This window comes from Leuresthes tenuis, unplaced genomic scaffold (genome assembly GCF_036924035.1).
Source record: "Leuresthes tenuis unplaced genomic scaffold, fLeuTen1.0.hap1 SCAF_21, whole genome shotgun sequence".
NCBI classification, from domain to species: domain Eukaryota; kingdom Metazoa; phylum Chordata; class Actinopteri; order Atheriniformes; family Atherinopsidae; genus Leuresthes; species Leuresthes tenuis.
This window is the reverse complement of record NW_027325375.1, coordinates 13,562,831-13,582,882: the sequence shown is the minus strand read 5'-3', so window position 1 is coordinate 13,582,882 and position 20,052 is coordinate 13,562,831. Positions and strand designations below refer to the sequence as shown.

At 42.1% G+C, this 20,052-nt stretch overlaps 1 non-coding gene across 1 annotated transcript; it reads right to left on the bottom strand.

Moving 5' to 3' along the window:
- Window positions 1-4,136: 4,136 nt before the first annotated feature.
- On the bottom strand, window positions 4,137-4,250 carry LOC140280645 (U5 spliceosomal RNA). Its single transcript, XR_011909582.1, has one exon. It is a non-coding gene; the product is annotated as a U5 spliceosomal RNA (small nuclear RNA).
- Between the last annotated feature and the right edge of the window lie 15,802 nt (window positions 4,251-20,052).

The window sequence follows — 20,052 nt, the reverse complement described above, 5'->3', positions numbered from 1 at the left end:
GTATATTCGGGCATACGAACCTTTTCTTACCCGCTTTTTACAAACCAAGGTCGGACTTTCACACCTTCTCTTAGCTAAACAACTCCGCTCCCTCTTTTGATTGTGTACAGTCGGGTAATTTAACCTTTTCTTACCCGCTTTTTACCATCTATGGTCGGACATTCACACCGTCTTACAGCGGAACACCTCCGCTCCCTCTTTTGATGATGTATGGTTAGGCATTCGCACCTTTTCTTACCCATTTTTCAGTAATTATGGGTAGACATTCACACCTTCTTGCAGCTGAACACCTCCTCTCCCGCTTATGATCATGTGCAGTTTGATATTCGAAAATTTTCTTTCATGTTTTCTAGCAATTATTGATGGACATTCAGACCGTCTTGCAGCTGAACACCTCCGCTCCCACTTTTGATGGTGTATAGTCGGGCTTTCGAGCCTTTTCTTCCCCGGTTTTTACAAATTATGGTTGGACATTCAGACCTTCTTGCAGCCGAAAACCTCCACTCCCTCTTTTGATCATACATTGTCGGGCATTCGCACCTTTTCTTACCTGCTTTTTACAAACCATGGTCGGACTTTCACACCTTTTAGTAGCCGAACAACTCCGCTCCCGCTATTGATTGTGTACAGTCGGGTATTTTAACCTTTTCTTACCCGCTTTTTACCAACTATGGTTGGACATTCACACCTTCTTACAGCAGAACACCTCCGCTCCCTGTTTTGATTATGTATGGTTTGACATTCGCACCTTCTCTCACCCGCCTTTTACTATGGTCGGCCATTCACAGCTTCCTCTCCACCATACTTGTATGGTGGGATATTCACACCCACTTGCATCCGAAGACCTCCGCCCCCACTTTTGTTGATATTTAGTCGGTCATTCGCACCTTACCCGCTTTTGGCAAACTATGGCCTTCTTGCAGCCAAACACCTCTGATCTCGCTTTTGATGATGTAAAAGCATCATCAAATCATTTGCTTTTCACCAAATATAGTTGGACATTCACACCTTCTTGCAGCCGAACACTTCCGCTTTTAGTGTTCTATGAGGCATTCACATATTTTTTTTCACCGTATTTTATAGATTATGGTTGGAAATTCTCCCCCAATACGGTGTTCCCGTGGTGTTTGTGGCTGCCTTGTCTTTTGCACAGAGTAAAAGACAAGGCAGCCATCGAATAGATTGTTTCTACTTGGTCAGCCGAGGAGCAGGGGGGGGGGGCAAGCGTCTCAACCAAGCAAAGCTCACCAAGTAGGAACAATCGGGCCCTTTTCGATGGCTGCAACACCTGAAAGAGATACTGATGCGAGACCCGATCAAATGCTTTTTCAAAGTCTAAATTTAAGATGACAAGCCGGGTGTTTCTGTCTCTAGCGTAATCAATGATGTCTCGAATCAGTACGAGGCTGTCGGTGAGTTGTCTCCCTGAGATGGCACAAGCTTGGTCTGGGTGAATTACCTCCTCTAAAACAGAGGACATCCGTGTTGCTAAAACCTTGCTAAAAAGTTTACAGTCAAAGTTTAAAAGTGTGATGGGCCTCCAATTCTTTAGGTCAGTCTTATCATTTTTTTTATAAAGTAGAGTCACTATTCCCACTCTAAAACTGTCAGGCAGTCGGTCGAGTTTTTCAAAATCTTTAAAAACATCTAAAATGTCTGATGATAAAAGGTCCCAATAGGTCAGATAGAATTCTGCAGGAAGCCCGTCTAAACCCGGAGCTCGACTTCTCTTAAAACCTGTTAGGCATTTTTTTAACTCTAAAGCAGTAAAAGTGTGCATTCTCTTTTACGGTTTTGTCAACGAATTTTAAGATTTCTGCCGATGTTTCCAAGTGCACTGGTTTCTCTTTGTACATGTTACTATAAAAGGTATGTACAGTTTCAATCATCTCTTGTGTGGATTTTGTTAAAAACCCATCTTATCTTTTTAGATTTTGAATACACTCCTTTTTATTTATAACTTTCTTTCTTTTTCACCTTCCTCAATTTCCTGCTCCCTGCTTCTTACAAAAATTCCTTTACTCTTTATTTCTGCTAAAACTGACATTTCCTTTTTGACATCTTTGATTTCTTCTTTAAAGTCTATGCCACACTGATTTAGTTTAAAGTAGCGCTGTAAGCGTTTATGTAGTCCCATCATACATCTATTCTCTTTCCTTTTTTTACGTTTACCTTGCTGTTTAAAAAAAGTCTGGGTCGTTTCCTTCACCATTTCCCACCATTGTGCATGTGTTTCGTAGAGGTCTTGAAGGGTCTGCCACTCTTTATAACATTCCCTGTACTGACTGACTATGATTTCATCCTCCAACAGGGAACAGTTGAGTTTCCACAGACCACTTCCTACCGTCACACCAGAAGGGGGTGAAAGGGTGCAGGAGAGCATAAGGTGGTCTGAAAAGAAAACAGGGGTTAATCTAACATCAGTGGGTGGGCAATCTCTAGTAAAGAAATAATCAATGCGAGAGGCTCTGGTGCCATCATGACTAAACCAGGTGAAGCCCTCCTCTCTGGGATGCATGGTTTTAAAACAGTCAGTAAGCTTAAAATCCCTGCATATGCCCTGAAGTAAAATCGAAGTCTTATCCACTTTAAAATCTACCCCTGCTCTTTTTCTATCTTTCCTGCTCAAGATACAGTTAAAATCCCCTCCTACAACTAAAGGTACTTGCCCTAGCATGTAAAGCTGTATATCTTCTAAAAGGTCATACCTTTCATTTTTTCCATTGAAACCATAAATATTTAAGAGGTTAAAGTCTTGCCCCATAAAATTCAAGTGTGCTAAAAGTGCCCGTCCGTCTCTCACCACTGTGCTACCTTTCACCAGAACATGCGGATTTTTAATTAGAATGGCCACACCATCATTTTTATTTTGATTTGAGCCACTCCATATCGATAAATGGGGCCACATTTCCTCCCATTGTCTATGGTTTTTTAAAAAAGGTAGTCCACATTCTTGTATTAAAAACACATCTGATTTTATGGAGTCTAAGAAGGATAAAATACTCTGGGCTCTTGTCTTTGATTTCACACTTCTCACATTTAGTGTTGAGAAGGTGAGAACCATTAAAAGCATAAAGGAAAGTAGGTATGTCATTTTCGTTTTTCTAAGTTATCAAAACAAATTACACACAGGTTATTTCTTGGGAAACTAGCTCTTCCTTCATTTCTTTAGGTGAAAAGTGAGTAGGGTGATCTATATTTCCTTTTCGGACTCTCGGTGTTGGCCTCTGACGCAATGTTGCATTTAACTTTGAGTCCCTGAGGGTTGATTGCAGAGCTGAAGTTAAAAAGGAGACCTCATTTGGTGAGTCGGAGGGGAAGACTCTAGGTTCTTCCACTGAAGAACTGTCTGAAAGGGACCTAACCCTTCCCCTCATCTCTGATACCACTGGGGAATCAGAGGCTCAGATGCCGTCCTCTTCGGCTGTTGACCTTCGGGGAGGTGAGTATCTTCACTAGACTCACCTGTCTGCTCTTCCTCCTCATTTAGCGTAGCTCCACCCTCTGCCTGTGAATTCTCACAGACTTCAACACTGAGTGGTGAGGCCTCTACAGGCCCCTCCCCTTTTTGCTCCTCACTTTCAATCCAAGCTTTTGGCGGGAAGTTTGAATTTATTGGGTCAACCTCTTCACTTTGTTCACCAACTGCCACCTTTGGTCCTTCTCTTTGTTGGCTTGACTGTGGCTTTACCATCTTTAATTTGTTGGCAAAAGATTTAGGGCAATCTCTGAAGAGGTGATTTAATTCTCCACAGAGATTACATTTCCTGCCATTTGGACACTCTCCAAAAGTTTGCCCAATTTCTCTGCTCTTCCCACATAACACCTTGGTACAAGCCTCAACCAGGTGCCCATGCTCACCACACTTGCGGCAGAACTTGGGCTGCCCCTGGTAGTGGATGTAACCTCGGTTTTCAAGGTGGACAGAGTGTCGCCCACCCGCTGCACTGAGCACTCTTCAGCCCTTTTAAATGGTATAACTTTGCACTCCCGCACGCTCCAGCAAGCACCATTCAAGCAACAACTTTGCACTCCAGCTTCGAACATCGGCACAGTCGCAACAAGTAAGGCGACTCTACTCAGAGAAGTCACTCTGCACAGTAAGAAGATTTCTTTTGCACAGACAGAAAGGGCTTCACCCGCAAAGGTAAAGCCTGCCAAAAATAGAAACAACTCATTAGTGCTGCTCTCCACAGAAATCTTTAGTAAAAGGCGAAAGACTTGTACGTTATGAAGAGAAACCAGAGTACGATTATCCGTCACTGCGGGAGCAGGGCATCAGGCTAGTTGGCATAGCCACCTTCCCCATGGTGAGCTTTGCTTGGTGGAGACGCTTGCTCCCCCCCCCCTTGCTCCTCGGCTGACCAACTAGGAACAATCGGGCCCTATTCGATGGCTGCCTTGTCCTTTACTCTGTGCAAAAGACAAGGCAGCAACAAAAACACCACGAGAATCCCGTATTGAGGCTTTGTTCTGATCGCTCATTCGGTGTCGCGTTTCTTTCAAGCAATTCTCCCGGTTAGCCCACACTCGGCTCGCTCCCATAGCCGTGTTAAAGTCTACTTCGCATTCACTCTCTTTTCTCAGCAGACTCTTGGGATTTTATCTATAAAATGAATTCCTTCACTCAAACTATGTGAAAACTGCTTTGTCCTTAATATTTACCATGTCTAGAAAGATTTAAACAAAAAAAAACAACGTTGTACTTTGCAGTAAAAGAAAGAGCAAATCTAAAGTTTCAGGAATCCGAGAATAAGCTTACTTTGATGAGTTCTTCACGATTTCGGATTTTGCTATAAAATGAATTCCTTCACTCAAACTAAATTAAAACTGCTAAACCGCTAATCTGTTATATGTAAGGCAGATGTCAAATTCACCGAAATAGGATCAAAGGGTATTCGGCCAATCGAGCTGTAGCAGCTTCGGTAAAAGAGTATAAGTTGAAGAGTTTGTGAATAAAGGTGTGCGCACACATAGTGTGCTGTACGAAAATAGGCAGGGAGCAATGCCGGCTGGGGTATATGTTCTTGTATGTTGTCTGACTGTTTGATTTGAATGTGTTGTGTAAGTGTCCTGTTGAATGTTACATGTTTGGGCTTTGACACGCTTCACTGTGGTTGTTAACTGTGTGGTGTGTCCTGAAATGTTATATGTTTGGGCTGTGTGACATGCTTAATGCTTGTCAGTAGCTACCCACTTATTCATATATAGCAACTGACAACATAAGAAGTCCGGACATACTTTGATAGTAGTTGTAGAAGTATCCTTATTGATAATAGATCACTAATTCATAGTGATAGAACAGTAGATGAACAGGTGCTTGCACATGTCTCACGAAAATAAAATGGGTGTATGATTGCTGACGGCAGAGCAATACTGCCAAACTTATGAGTTCTTGTGGCAAACTTGATTCAGTGTCTTGACGTGTATACGCTGTTTCGCTGACTTGATTGTCACAAGAAACAAAGTGTGTTTGATAAGATCCGACCATTTTATTACGGGAGGATCAGTATGTATGGATTCTGATGTGACTGATAAACCCATTCGTATCTTAAGCATAATCTAATACGTGAGACAACGCCCTGGCACACGATAAAAAAAAAAAAAGAGAGAGAGCGGTTTTGTGTCCCCACAGTCCATAATGTAGAAAAGAGAGAAAAAAGCCTTTCTGATTTGGTGTGTGTACTCATAGTGCAGAGTGTAGAGAAAAGAAAGCCGTTTTGGTGTCACGGGTGTTGTGACTTACACACACACATTTCTAAATTGAGAAAGGAAATTATTTTAGAGGAAGCACTAGAGTTTAGATCCCACATTTGTTGATAGGCATTCATTTATTTCTTCACTTCTGATGAAGTTTCAACAATAAACAACAAACTTTGTATTATGAGAAAGAACCAGACTCATTCTTCAGGAATCCGAAAATAAGCTCTATTTTATGAGTTATGCACGAATTCGGATTCTCCTATAAAACGAATTCATTAACTCAAACCAAGTTAAGACTGCTTTGTCCTTCATATTTATTCATGTCTAATCAAGTTTCAACGATAAACAACGTTGTACTTTGTAGAATGAGAAAGAACTTCTTGAGCAATAAGTATCTCTCGACATATGACGAAATACAGATTTTGCTATAAAATTAATTCCTTCTATCAGCCTGACTTAAAACTGTTTGTCCTCCTTATTTATCCACTTCAAATCAAGTTTCAACAATTAAAAAAAATTTGTAGTTTGAGAAAGAACAACTTAATCTTCAGCAATCAGTATAAAAAGAGGTGCAAATGCCAACCATACATACCTAAAAGGTGGAGCGGAAGTATTCAGCTGCAAGTAGGTGTGAATGTTCGACCATAATTTGTAAAAAGCGGGTAAGAAAAGGTTCGAATGCCCGACTATATATTAACAAAAGCGGGAGGAGAGGTCTTCGGATGAGAGTGGGTGAGAATTTCCAACCATAATCTATAAAATACGGTGAAAAAAAATATGTGAATGCCTCATAGAACACTAAAAGCGGAAGTGTTCGGCTGCAAGAAGGTGTGAATGTCCGACTATATTTGGTGAAAAGCAGGTGAAGCAAGGTCTGAATGCCCAACCTTACATCATCAAAAGCGAGATCAGAGGTGTTTGGCTGCAAGAAGGCCATAGTTTGCCAAAAGCGGGTAAGGTGCGAATGACCGACTAAATATCAACAAAATTGGGGGCGGAGGTCTTCGGATGCAAGTGGGTGTGAATATCCCACCATACAAGTATGGTGGAGAGGAAGCTGTGAATGGCCGACCATAGTAAAAGGCGGGTGAGAGAAGGTGCGAATGTCAAACTATACATAATCAAAACAGGGAGCGGAGGTGTTCTGCTGTAAGAAGGTGTGAATGTCCAACCATAGTTGGTAAAAAGCGGGTAAGAAAAGGTTAAAATACCCGACTGTACACAATCAATAGCGGGAGCGGAGTTGTTCGGCTACTAAAAGGTGTGAAAGTCCGACCATGGTTTGTAAAAAGCGGGTAAGAAAAGGTGCGAATGCCCGACAATGTATGATCAAAAGAGGGAGTGGAGGTTTTCGGCTACAAGAAGGTCTGAATGTCCAACCATAATTTGTAAAAACCGGGGAAGAAAAGGCTCGAAAGCCCGACTATACACCATCAAAAGTGGGAGCGGAGGTGTTCAGCTGCAAGACGGTCTGAATGTCCATCAATAATTGCTAGAAAACATGAAAGAAAATTTTCGAATATCAAACTGCACATGATCATAAGCGGGAGAGGAGGTGTTCAGCTGCAAGAAGGTGTGAATGTCTACCCATAATTACTGAAAAATGGGTAAGAAAAGGTGCGAATGCCTAAACATACATCATCAAAAGAGGGAGCGGAGGTGTTCCGCTGTAAGACGGTGTGAATGTCCGACCATAGATGGTAAAAAGCGGGTAAGAAAAGGTTAAATTACCCGACTGTACACAATCAAAAGAGGGAGCGGAGTTGTTCAGCTAAGAGAAGGTGTGAAAGTCCGACCTTGGTTTGTAAAAAGCGGGTAAGAAATGGTTCGTATGCCCGAATATACACCATCAAAAGCGGAAGCGGAGGTGTTCGGCTGCAAGATATTGTGAACGTCCGACCAAAGTTTGTAAAAAGCAGTTAAGAAAAGGTTCGAATATCTAACCAAACATAATCAAAAGCGGGAGCAGAGCTGTTCGACTGCAAGTAGGTGTGAATGTCAGATCATAATTTGCAAAAAGCTGATGAGAAAGGGTGAGAATGCCCGACTATACACCATCAAATGCGGGAGCGGAGTTGTTCGGCTGTGAGTAGGTGTGAATGTCCGACCATAATTGCTGAAAAATGTTTTAGAAAAGGTAAGAATGCCGGACCATATATCATCAAAAGCGGGAGAGGTTGTGTTCGGCTGCAAGAAGGTGTGAATGTCCAGCCATAATTACTCACAAACGGGTAAGAAAAGGTACTATATCCAGACCATATATGATCAAAACAGGGAGCGGAGGTGGTTCAGCTGCAAGAAGGTTTGAATGTCCGACTAAAGTTTGTAAAAAGCGGGTAGGACAAGGTGTGAATGCCCGACAATGTATGATCAAAAGAGGAGCGGAGGTTTTCGGCTGCAAGAAGGTCTGAATGTCCACCCATAATTACTGAAAAATGGGTAAGAAGAGGTGCGAAAGCCCAACCGCACATGATCATAAGTGGATGAGAAGGTGTTCGACTGCAAGTAGGTGTGAATGTAATATCATAATTTGTAAAAAGTGGGTAAGAAAAGGTAAGAATGCCCAACCATAAATTATCAAAAGCGGCAGCAGAGTTTCGGCTGGTATTTATCAATGTCTAGATAGATTTCAACAAAAAACAACGTTGTACTTTGCAGTAAAAGAAAGTGCAAATCAAAAGTTTTAGGAATCCGAGAATAAGCTTATTTTCATGAGTTCTGCACGATTTCGGATTTTATGTATAAAATGAATTTCTTCACGCAAACTAAGTTAACACTGCTTTGTCCTTCATATGTACCCATTTCTACATATATTTCAAGCATAAACTTCCTCATATTACCCTGAATGAGAAAGAGCCACACTTGTGATTAAGCCATACCTCCCTTTTGAGGAGTTCTGCATGATTTGGGATTTTATCTATAAAATCAATTCCTTCACTCAAACTATGTTAAAACGGCTTTTACCTTCATATTTATCAATGTCTCGATATATTTAAACAAAAAAAACAACGTTGTACTTTGCAGTAAAAGAAAGAGCCAATCAAAAGTTTTAGGAATCCGAGAATAAGCTTATTTTCATGAGTTCTGCACGATTTCGGATTTTATGTATAAAATGAATTAATTCACTCAAACCAAGTTAAAACTGCTTTTTCCTTCATATTTATCAATGTCTAGATCGACTTCAACAAAGAACAACATTGTATTTTGCAGTAGAAGAAAGAGCAACACTGAAGGATCAGGAATCCGAGAATAAGCTTATTTTCTTATGGGCAAGTGGGAACTGCTTTGTCCTTCATATTTATCAATGGATGGATTTCAACTTCTTCTACTGCAAAGTCCAATGTTTTTCTTTGTTGAAGTCGATCTAGACATTGATGAATATGGAAGGACAAAGCAGTTTTAACTTGGTTTGAGCAAAGCAATTCATTTTATAGCAAAATCCGAAATCGTGCAGAACTCATGAAAGCAGGCTTATACTCGGATTCCTGAAACTTTAGATTTGCTCTTTCTTTTACTGCAAAGTACAACGTTGTTTTTTTGTTTAAATATTTCTAGACATGGTAAATATGAAGGACAAATCAGTTTTAACATAGTTTGAGTGAAGTAATGCATTTTATAAGCAAAATCCCAAATCATGCAGTACTCACGAAATGCTTTTTCTCGCTTTTGACTGCTTTTTACAAACTTTGGTCGGACGTTCACACCTTCTTGCATCCGAACACCTCCGCTTCCGCTTTTGATGATGTATATTCGGGCATTTGAACCTTTTTTTACCCGCTTTTTACAAACCATTGTCGGACTTTCACACCTTCTTGCAGCCGAACACCACCTCTCCCGCTTTTGATGATGTATGGTCCAGTATTCTTACCTTTTCTAACACATTTTTCAGCAATTATGGTCGGACATTCACACCTACTCACAGCTGGACACCTCCGCTCCCGCTTTTGATCATACAATGTCGGGACATCGCTCCTTGTCTTACAAGCTTTTTACAAACTTTAGTCGAACATTCACACCTTCTTGCAGCTGAAAACCTCCGCTCCCGCTTTTGATGATGTATAGTCGGGCTTTCGAGCCTTTTCTTACCCGGTTTTTACAAATTATGGTTGGACATTCAGACCTTGCAGCCGAACACCTCCGCTCTCTCTTTTGATCATACATTGTTGGGCATTCGCACCTTGTCTTACCCGCTTTTTACAAACTATAGTCAGACATTCACACCTTGCAGCTGAACCTCCGCTCCCTGTTTTGATCATGTATGGTCTGGCAATACTACCTTTTCTTCCCCCGTTTGTGAGTAATTATGGCTGGACATTCACACTTACTTGCAGTCGAACAGCTCTGCTCCCGCTTTTGATTATGTTTGGTTGGATATTCGAACCTTTTCTTAACTGCTTTTTACAAACCATGGTCGGACTTTCACACCTTCTTGTAGCCGAACAACTCCGCTCCCGCTATTGATTGTGTACAGTCGGGTATTTTAACCTTTTCTTACGCGCTTTTTACCAACTATGGTCAGACATTCACACCGTCTTACAGCGGAACACCTCCGCACCCGCTTTTTATGGTGTATAGTCGGGCATTTGAACCTTTTCTTACCCGCTATTTACAAACTATGGTAGGACATTCAAACCTTCGTGTATCCGAAAACCTCCGCTCTCTCTTTTGATCATACATTGTCGGACATTCGCACCTTTTCTTACCCGCTTTTTACAAACCATGGTCGGACTGTCACACCTTCTCTTAGCTGAACAACTCCGCTCCCTCTTTTGATTGTGTACAGTCGGGTAATTTAACCTTTTCTTACCCGCTTTTTACCATCTATGGTCGGACATTCACACCGTCTTACAGCGGAACACCTCCGCTCCCTCTTTTGATGATGTATGGTTAGGCATTCGCACCTTTTCTTACCCATTTTTCAGTAATTATGGGTAGACATTCACACCTTCTTGCAGCTGAACACCTCCTCTCCTGCTTATGATCATGTGCAGTTTGATTTTCAAAAATTTTCTTTCATGTTTTCTAGCAATTATTGATGGACATTCAGACCGTCTTGAAGCTGAACACCTCCGCTCCCACTTTTGATGGTGTATAGTCGGGCTTTCGAGCCTTTTCTTCCCCGGTTTTTACAAATTATGGTTGGACATTCAGACCTTCTTGCAGCCGAAAACCTCCACTCCCTCTTTTGATCATACATTGTCGGGCATTCGCACCTTTTCTTACCCGCTTTTTACAAACCATGGTCGGACTTTCACACCTTCTTGTAGCCGAACAACTCCGCTCCCGCTGTTGATTGTTTACAGTCGGGTATTTTAACCTTTTCTTACCCGCTTTTTACCAACTATTGTTGGACATTCACACCGTCTTACAGCGGAACACCTCCGCTCCCTCTTTTGATGGTGTATGTTCGGGCACTCGAACCTTTTCTTACCCGCTTTTTACAAACTATGGTCAGACATTCAAACCTTCTTGTAGCCGAACACATCCACTCCTGCTTTTGATGATGGGTATTCAAACCTACTTGTTGCCCGCTTTTCATGAATTATGGATGGACATACACACCTTGTCGCAGCCAAACACCTCCGCTCCCTGTTTTGATCATGTATGATTGGACATTCGCACCTTTTCTCACCCGCTTTTTACTATGGTCGGCCATTCACAGCTTCCTCTCCACCATACTTGTATGGTGGGATATTCACACCCACTTGCATCCGAAGACCTCCGCCCCCACTTTTGTTGATATTTAGTCGGTCATTCGCAGCTTACCCGCTTTTGGCAAACTATGGCCTTCTTGCAGCCAAACACCTCTGATCTCGTTTTTGATGATGTAAGGTTGGGCATTCAGACCTTGCTTCACCTGCTTTTCACCAAATATAGTCGAACAGTCACACCTTCTTGCAGCCGAACACTTCTGCTCCACCTTTTAGTGTTCTATGGGGTATTCACACCTTTTTTTTCACCGCATTTTATTGATTATGGTTGGAAATTCTCACCCACTCTTATCCGAAGACCTCTCCTCCTGCTTTTGTCAATATATAGTCGGGCATTCAAACCTTTTCTTACCCGCTTTTTACAAATTATGGTCGAACATTCACACCTACTTGCAGCCGAACAACTCCGCTCCCGCTTTTGATGGTGTATAGTCGGGCTTTCGAGCCTTTTCTTCCCCGGTTTTTACAAATTATGGTTGTACATTCAGACCTTGCAGCCGAAAACCTCCGCTCCCTTATTTGATCATACATTGTCAGGCATTCGCACCTTGTCTTACCCGCTTTTTATAAACTTTAGTCAGACATTCACACCTTGCAGCTGAACCACCTCCGCTCCCTGTTTTGATAATGTATGGTCTGGCAATACTACCTTTTCTTACCGGTTTGTGAGTAATTATGGCTGGACATTCACACCTACTTGCAGCCGAACACCACTTTTCCCGCTTTTGATGATGTATGGTCCGGCATTCTAGTCTTTTCTAACACATTTTTCAGCAATTATGGTTTGACATTCACACCTACTCAGAGCCGAACACTTCCGCTCCCGCATTTGATGGTGTATAGTCGGGCATTCTCACCCTTTCTCATCAGCTTTTAGCAAATTATGATCTGACATTCACACCTACTTACAGTCGAACAGCTCTGCTCCCGCTTTTGATTATGTTTGGTTGGATATTCGAAACTTTTCTTCACTGCTTTTTACAAACTTTGGTCGGACGTTCACACCTTCTTGCAGCCGAACACCTCCGCTTCCGCTTTTGATGGTATATATTCGGGCATTCGAACCTTTTCTTACCCGCTTTTTACAAACCATGGTCGGACTTTCACACCTTCTTGTAGCCGAACAACTCCGCTCCCGCTATTGATTGTGTACAGTCGGGTATTTTAACCTTTTCTTACCCGCTTTTTACCAACTATTGTTGGACATTCACACCGTCTTACAGCGGAACACCTCCGCTCCCTCTTTTGATGGTGTATGTTCGGGCATTCGAACCTTTTCTTACCCGCATTTTACGAACTATGGTCGGACATTCAAACCTTCTTTTAGCCGAACACATCCACTCCTGCTTTTGATGATGTATGGTTGAGCATTCGCACCTTTTCTTACCCATTTTTTACAAACTATGGTCGGACATTCACACCTTCTTGCAGCTGAACACCTCCTCTCCCGCTTATGATGATGTGTGGTTTGATATTCGAAAATTTTCTTTCACGTTTTCTAGCAATTATTGATGGACATTCAGACCTTCTTGCAGCTGAACACCTCCGCTCCCACTTTTGATGATGTATAGTCGGGCTTTCGAGCCTTTTCTTCCCCGGTTTTTACAAAATTATTGTTGGACATTCAGACCTTCTTGCAGCAGAAAACCTCCGCTCCCTCTTTTGATCATACATTGTCGGGCATTCGCACCTTCTCTTACCCGCTTTTTACAAACCAGGGTCGGACTTTCACACCTTTTAGTAGCCGAACAACTCCGCTCCCGCTATTGATTGTGTACAGTCGGGTATTTTCACCTTTTCTTACCCTTTTTTTACCAACTATGGTCAGACATTCACACCTTCTTACAGTGGAACACCTCCACTCCCTCTTTTGATGGTGTATGTTCGGGCATTCGAACCTTTTCTTACCCGCTTTTTACAAACTATGGTCGGACATTAAAACCTTCTTGTAGCCGAACACATCCACTCCTGCTTTTGATGATGTATGGTTTGGCATTCGTACCTTTTCTTACCCATTTTGCAGTAATAATTGGTGGACATTCACACCTTTTTGCATTTTAACACCTCCTCTCCCGCTTATGATCATGTGCGGTTTGATATTCGAAAATTCTCTTCCATGTTTTCTAGCAATTATTGATGGACATTCAGACCTTGCAGCTGAACACCTCCGCTCCAGCTGTTGATGGTGTATAGTCGGGCTTTCGAGCCTTTTCTTCCCCGATTTTTAGAAATTATGGTTGGACATTCAGACCTTGCAGCCGAAAACCTCCGCTCCCTCTTTTGATCATACATTGTCAGGCATTCGCACCTACTTGCAGCCGAATACTTCCGCTCCACCTTTTAGTGATGTATGGTTGGCATTTGCACCTTTTCTTACCCTTTCTTACCCTACTGATTGCTTAAGATTAAGTTGTTTTTTCTCAAACTAAAACATTTCCACTTTTAGTGTTCTATGAGGCATTCACATATTTTTTTTCACCGTAATGAAGTCTTTAGTAAAAGGAGAAAGACTTGTACGTTATGAAGAGAAACCAGAGTACGATTATCCGTCACTGCGGGAGCAGGGCATCAGGCTAGTTGGCATAGCCACCTTCCCAATGGTGAGCTTTGCTTGGTTGAGACGCTTGCTCCCCCCCCCCCCCCCCCCTTGCTCCTCGGCTGACCAAGTAGGAACAATCGGGCCCTATTCGATGGCTGCCTTGTCTTTTACTCTGTGCAAAAGACAAGGCAGCAACAAAAACACCACGGGAAAACCGTATTGAGGCTTTGTTCTGACCGCTCATTCGGTGTCGCGTTTCTTTCAAGCAATTCTCCCGGTTAGCCCGCACTCGGCTCGCTCCCAGAGCCGTGTTAAAGTCTACTTCGCATTCACTCTCTTTTCTCAGCAGACTCTTGGGATTTTATCAATAAAATGAATTCCTTCACTCAAACTATGTTAAAACTGCTTTGTCCTTCATATGTACCATGTCTTGAAAGATTTAAACAAAAAAACCAACGTTGTACTTTGCAGTAAAAGAAATAGCAAATCTAAAGTTTCAGGAATCCGAGAATAAGCTTACTTTCATGAGTTCTTCACGATTTCGGATTTTGCTATAAAATGAATTCCTTCACTCAAACTAAATTAAAACTGCTAAACCGCTAATCTGTTACATGTAAGGCAGATGTCAAATTCACCAAATTAGGATTATTCCGTATTCGGCCAATCGAGCTGTAGCAGCTTCGGTAAAAGAGTATAAGTTGAAGAGTTTGTGAATAAAGGTGTGCGCACACATAGTGAGCTGTAGGAAAATAGGCAGGGAGCAATGCCGGCTGGGGTATATGTTCTTGTATGTTGTCTGACTGTTTGATTTGAATGTGTTGTGTAAGTGTCCTGTTGAATGTTACATGTTTGGGCTTTGACACTTCACTGTGGTTGTTAACTGTGTGGTGTGCCCTGAAATGTTATAGGTTTGGGCTGTGTGACATGCTTAATGCTTGTCAGTAGCTACCCACTTATTCATATATAGCAACTGACAACATAAGAAGTCTGGACATACTTTAATAGTAGTTGTAGAAGTATCCTTATTGATAATAGATAAACTAATTCATAGTGATAGAACAGTAGATGAACAGGTGCCTGCACATGTCTCACGAAAATAAAATGGGTGTATGATTGCTGACGGCAGAGCAATACTGCCAAACTTATGAGTTCTTGTGGCAAACTTGATTCAGTGTCTTGACGTGCTTTCAGCGCTGTTTCGCTGACTTGATTGTCACAAGAAACAAAGTGTGTTTGATAAGATCCGACCATTTTATTACGGGAGGATCAGTATGTATGGATTCTGATGTGACTGATAAACCCATTCGTATCGTAAGCATAATCTAATACGTGAGACAACGCCCTGGCACACAATCAAAAAAAAAAGAGAGAGCGGTTTTGTGTCCCCACAGTCCATAATGTAGAAAAGAGAGAAAAAAGCCTTTCTGATTTGGTGTGTGTGCTCACAGTGCAGAGTGTAGAGAAAAGAGAGAAAAGAAAGCCGTTTTGGTGTCACGGGTGTTGTGATTTACACACACACATTTCTGAATTGAGAAAGGAAATTATTTTAGAGGAAGCACTAGAGTTTAGATCCCACATTTGTTGATAGGCATTCATTTATTTCTTCACTTCTGATGAAGTTTCAACAATAAACAACAAACTTTGTATTATGAGAAAGAACCAGACTCATTCTTCAGGAATCCGAAAATAAGCTCTATTTTACGAGTTATGCACGAATTCGGATTCTGCTATAAAACGAATTCCTTAACTCTAACCAAGTTAAGACTGCTTTGTCCTTCATATTTATTCATGTCTAATCAAGTTTCAACGATAAACAACGTTGTACTTTGTAGAATGAGAAAGAACTTCTTCAGCAATAAGCATCTCTCGACATATGACGAAATACAGATTTTGCTATAAAATTAATTCCTTCTATCAGCCTGACTTAAAACTGTTTGTCCTCCTTATTTATCCACTTCAAATCAAGTTTCAACAATTAAAAAAATGTTGTAGTTTGAGAAAAAACAACTTAATCTTAAGCAATCAGTAGGGTAAGAAAGGGTAAGAAAAGGTGCAAAAGCCAACCATACATCACTAAAAGGTGGAGCGGAAGTATTCGGCTGCAAGTAGGTGCGAATGCCTGACAATGTATGATCAAAAGAGGGAGCGGAGGTTTTCGGCTGCAAGGTCTGAATGTCCAACCATAATTTGTAAAAACCGGGGAAGAAAAGGCTCGAAAGCCCGACTATACACCATCAAAAGCGGGAGCGGAGGTGTTCGGCTGCAAGTAGGTGTGAATGTTCGACCATAATTTGTAAAAAGCGGGTAAGAAAAGGTTCGAATGCCCGACTATATATTAACCAAAGTAGGAGGAGAGGTCTTCGGATAAGAGTGGGTGAGAATTTACAACCATAATCTATAAAATGCGGTGAAAAAAAAGGTGTGAATACCCCATAGAACACTAAAAGGTAGAGCGGAAGTGTTCGGCTGCAAGAAGGTGTGAATGTCTGACCATAGTTTGTAAAAAGCGGGTAAGAAAAGGTTCGAATGCCCGATTATACACCATCAAAGGAGGGAGCGGAGGTATTCCGCTGTAAGAAGGTGTGAATGTCCGACCATAGTTGGCAAAAAGCAGGTAAGAAAAGGTTAAAATACCCGATTGTACACAATCAATAGCGGGAGCAGAGTTGTTCCGCTACTAAAAGGTGTGAAAGTCCGACCATGGTTTGTAAAAAGCGGGTAAGAAAAGGTGCGAATGCCCGACAATGTATGATCAAAAGAGGAAGCGGAGGTTTTCGGCTGAAACAAGGTCTGAATGTCCATCCATATTTTGTAAAAATCTGGGAAGAAAAGGCTCGAAAGCCCGACTATACACCATCAACAGCTGGAGCGGAGGTGTTCAGCTGCAAGAAGGTCTGAATGTCCATCAATAATTGCTAGAAAACATGGAAGAGAATTTTCGAATATCAAACCGCACATGATCATAAGCGGGAGAGGAGGTGTTCAAATGCAAGAAGGTGTGAATGTCCACCCATAATTACTGCAAAATGGGTAAGAAAAGGTACGAATAACCAACCATACATGATCCTAACAGGGAGCGGAGGTGTTTGGCTGCGACAAGGTGTGTATGTCCACCCATAATTAATGAAAAGCGGGCAACAAGTAGGTTTGAATACCCATCATCAAAAGCAGGAGTGGATGTGTTCGGCTACAAGAAGGTTTGAATGTCTGACCATAGTTTGTAAAAAGCGGGTAAGAAAAGGTTCGAATGCCCGAACATACACCATCAAAGGAGGGAGCGGAGGTGTTCCGCTGTAAGAAGGTGTGAATGTCCAACCATAATTGGCAAAAAGCAGGTAAGAAAAGGTTAAAATACCCTATTGTACGCAATCAATAGCGGGAGCAGAGTTGTTCCGCTACTAAAAGGTGTGAAAGTCCGACCATGAATTGTAAAAAGCGGGTAAGAAAAGGTGCGAATGCCCGACAATGTATGATCAAAAGAGGGAGCGGAGGTTTTCGGCTGCAAGAAGGTCTGAATGTCCAACAATAATTTTGTAAAACCGGGGAAGAAAAGGCTCGAAAGCCCGACTATACATCATCAAAAGCGGGAGCGGAGGTGTTCAGCTGCAAGAAGGTCTGAATGTCCATCAATAATTGCTAGAAAACATGAAAGAAAATTTTCGAATATCAAACCACACATCATCATAAGCGGGAGAGGAGGTGTTCAGCTGCAAGAAGATGTGAATGTCCGACCATAGTTTGTAAAAAATGGGTAAGAAAAGGTGCGAATGCTCAACCATACATCATCAAAAGCAGGAGTGGATGTGTTCGGCTAAAAGAAGGTTTGAATGTCCGACCATAGTTCGTAAAATGCGGGTAAGAAAAGGTTCGAATGCCCGAACATACACCATCAAAAGAGGGAGCGGAGGTTTTCGGCTGCAAGAAGGTCTGAATGTCCAACAATAATTTTGTAAAAACCGGGGAAGAAAAGGCTCGAAAGCCCGACTATACATCATCAAAAGCGGGAGCGGAGGTGTTCAGCTGCAAGAAGGTCTGAATGTCCTACAATAATTTTGTAAAAACCGGGGAAGAAAAGGTTCGAATGCCCGAACATACACCATCAAAAGAGGGAGCGGAGGTGTTCCGCTGTAAGACGGTGTGAATGTCCGACCATAGTTGGTAAAAAGCGGGTAAGAAAAGGTTAAAATACCCGACTGTACACAATCAATAGCGGGAGCGGAGTTGTTCGGCTACTAAAAGGTGTGAAAGTCCGACCCTGGTTTTAAAAAGCGGGTAAGAAAAGGTTCGAATGCCCGAACATACACCATCAAAAGAGGTAGCGGAGGTGTTCCGCTGTAAGACGGTGTGAATGTCCGATCATAGTTGGACAAAGCGGGTAAGAAAAGGTTAAAATACCCGACTGTACACAATCAAAAGAGGGAGCGGAGTTGTTCAGCTAAGAGAAGGTGTGAAAGTCCGACCATGGTTTGTAAAAAGCGGGTAAGAAAAGGTTCGTATGCCCGAATATACACTATCAAAACCGGAAGCGTAGGTGTTCGGCTGCAAGAAGGTGTGAACGTCCGACCAAAGTTTGTGAAAAAGCAGTTAAGAAAAGGTTCGAATATCTAACCAAACATAATCAAAAGCGGGAGCAGAGCTGTTCGACTGCAAGTAGGTGTGAATGTCCATTAATAATTGCTTTAAAACATGAAAGAAAATTTTCGAATATCAAACCTTACATGATCATTAGCGGGAGAGGAGGTGTTCAGCTGCAAGAAGGTGTGAATATCCACCCATAATTACTGAAAAATGGGCAGGAAAAGATGCGAATGTCCAACCATACATCATCAAAAGCAGGAGTGGAGTTGTTCAGCTACAAGAAGGTATGAAAGTCCAACCATGGTTTGTAAAAAGCGGGTAAGAGAAGGTTCGAATACCCGAATATATACCATCAAAAGCGGAAGCGGAGGTGTTCGGCTGCAAGAAGGTGTGAACGTCCGACCAAAGTTTGTAAAAGGCAGTTAAGAAAAGGTTTGAATATCCAACCGAACATAATCAAAAGCGGGAGCAGAGCTGTTCGACTGCAAGTAGGCGTGAATGTCAGATCATAATTGCTGAAAAATGTGATAGAAAAGACTAGAATGCCGGACAATACATCATCAAAAGCGGGAGAGGCAGTTTTTCGGCTGCAAGTAGGTGTGAATGTCCAGCCATAACTACTCACAAACGGGGGAAGAAAAGGTAGTATTTCCAGACCACATATGATCAAAACAGGGAATGGAGGTGGTTCAGCTGCAAGGTGTGAATGTCTGACTAAAGTTTGTAAAAACCGTGTAAGACAAGGGGCGAATGCCCGACAATGTATGATCAAAAGAGGGAGCGGAGGTTTTCGGCTGCAAGAAGGTCTGAATGTCCAACAATAATTGCTTTAAAACATGAAAGAAAATTTTCGAATATCAAACCTTACATGATCATTAGCGGGAGAGGAGGTGTTCAGCTGCAAGAAGGTGTGAATATCCACCCATAATTACTGAAAAATGGGCAGGAAAAGATGCGAATGTCCAACCATACATCATCAAAAGCAGGAGTGGAGTTGTTCAGCTACAAGAAGGTATGAAAGTCCAACCATGGTTTGTAAAAAGCGGGTAAGAGAAGGTTCGAATACCCGAATATATACCATCAAAAGCGGAAGCGGAGGTGTTCGGCTGCAAGAAGGTGTGAACGTCCGACCAAAGTTTGTAAAAAGCAGTTAAGAAAAGGTTTGAATATCCAACCGAACATAATCAAAAGCGGGAGCAGAGCTGTTCGACTGCAAGTAGGCGTGAATGTCAGATCATAATTGCTGAAAAATGTGATAGAAAAGACTAGAATGCCGGACAATACATCATCAAAAGCGGGAGAGGCAGTTTTTCGGCTGCAAGTAGGTGTGAATGTCCAGCCATAACTACTCACAAACGGGGGAAGAAAAGGTAGTATTTCCAGACCACACATGATCAAAACAGGGAATGGAGGTGGTTCAGCTGCAAGGTGTGAATGTCTGACTAAAGTTTGTAAAAACCGTGTAAGACAAGGGGCGAATGCCCGACAATGTATGATCAAAAGAGGGAGCGGAGGTTTTCG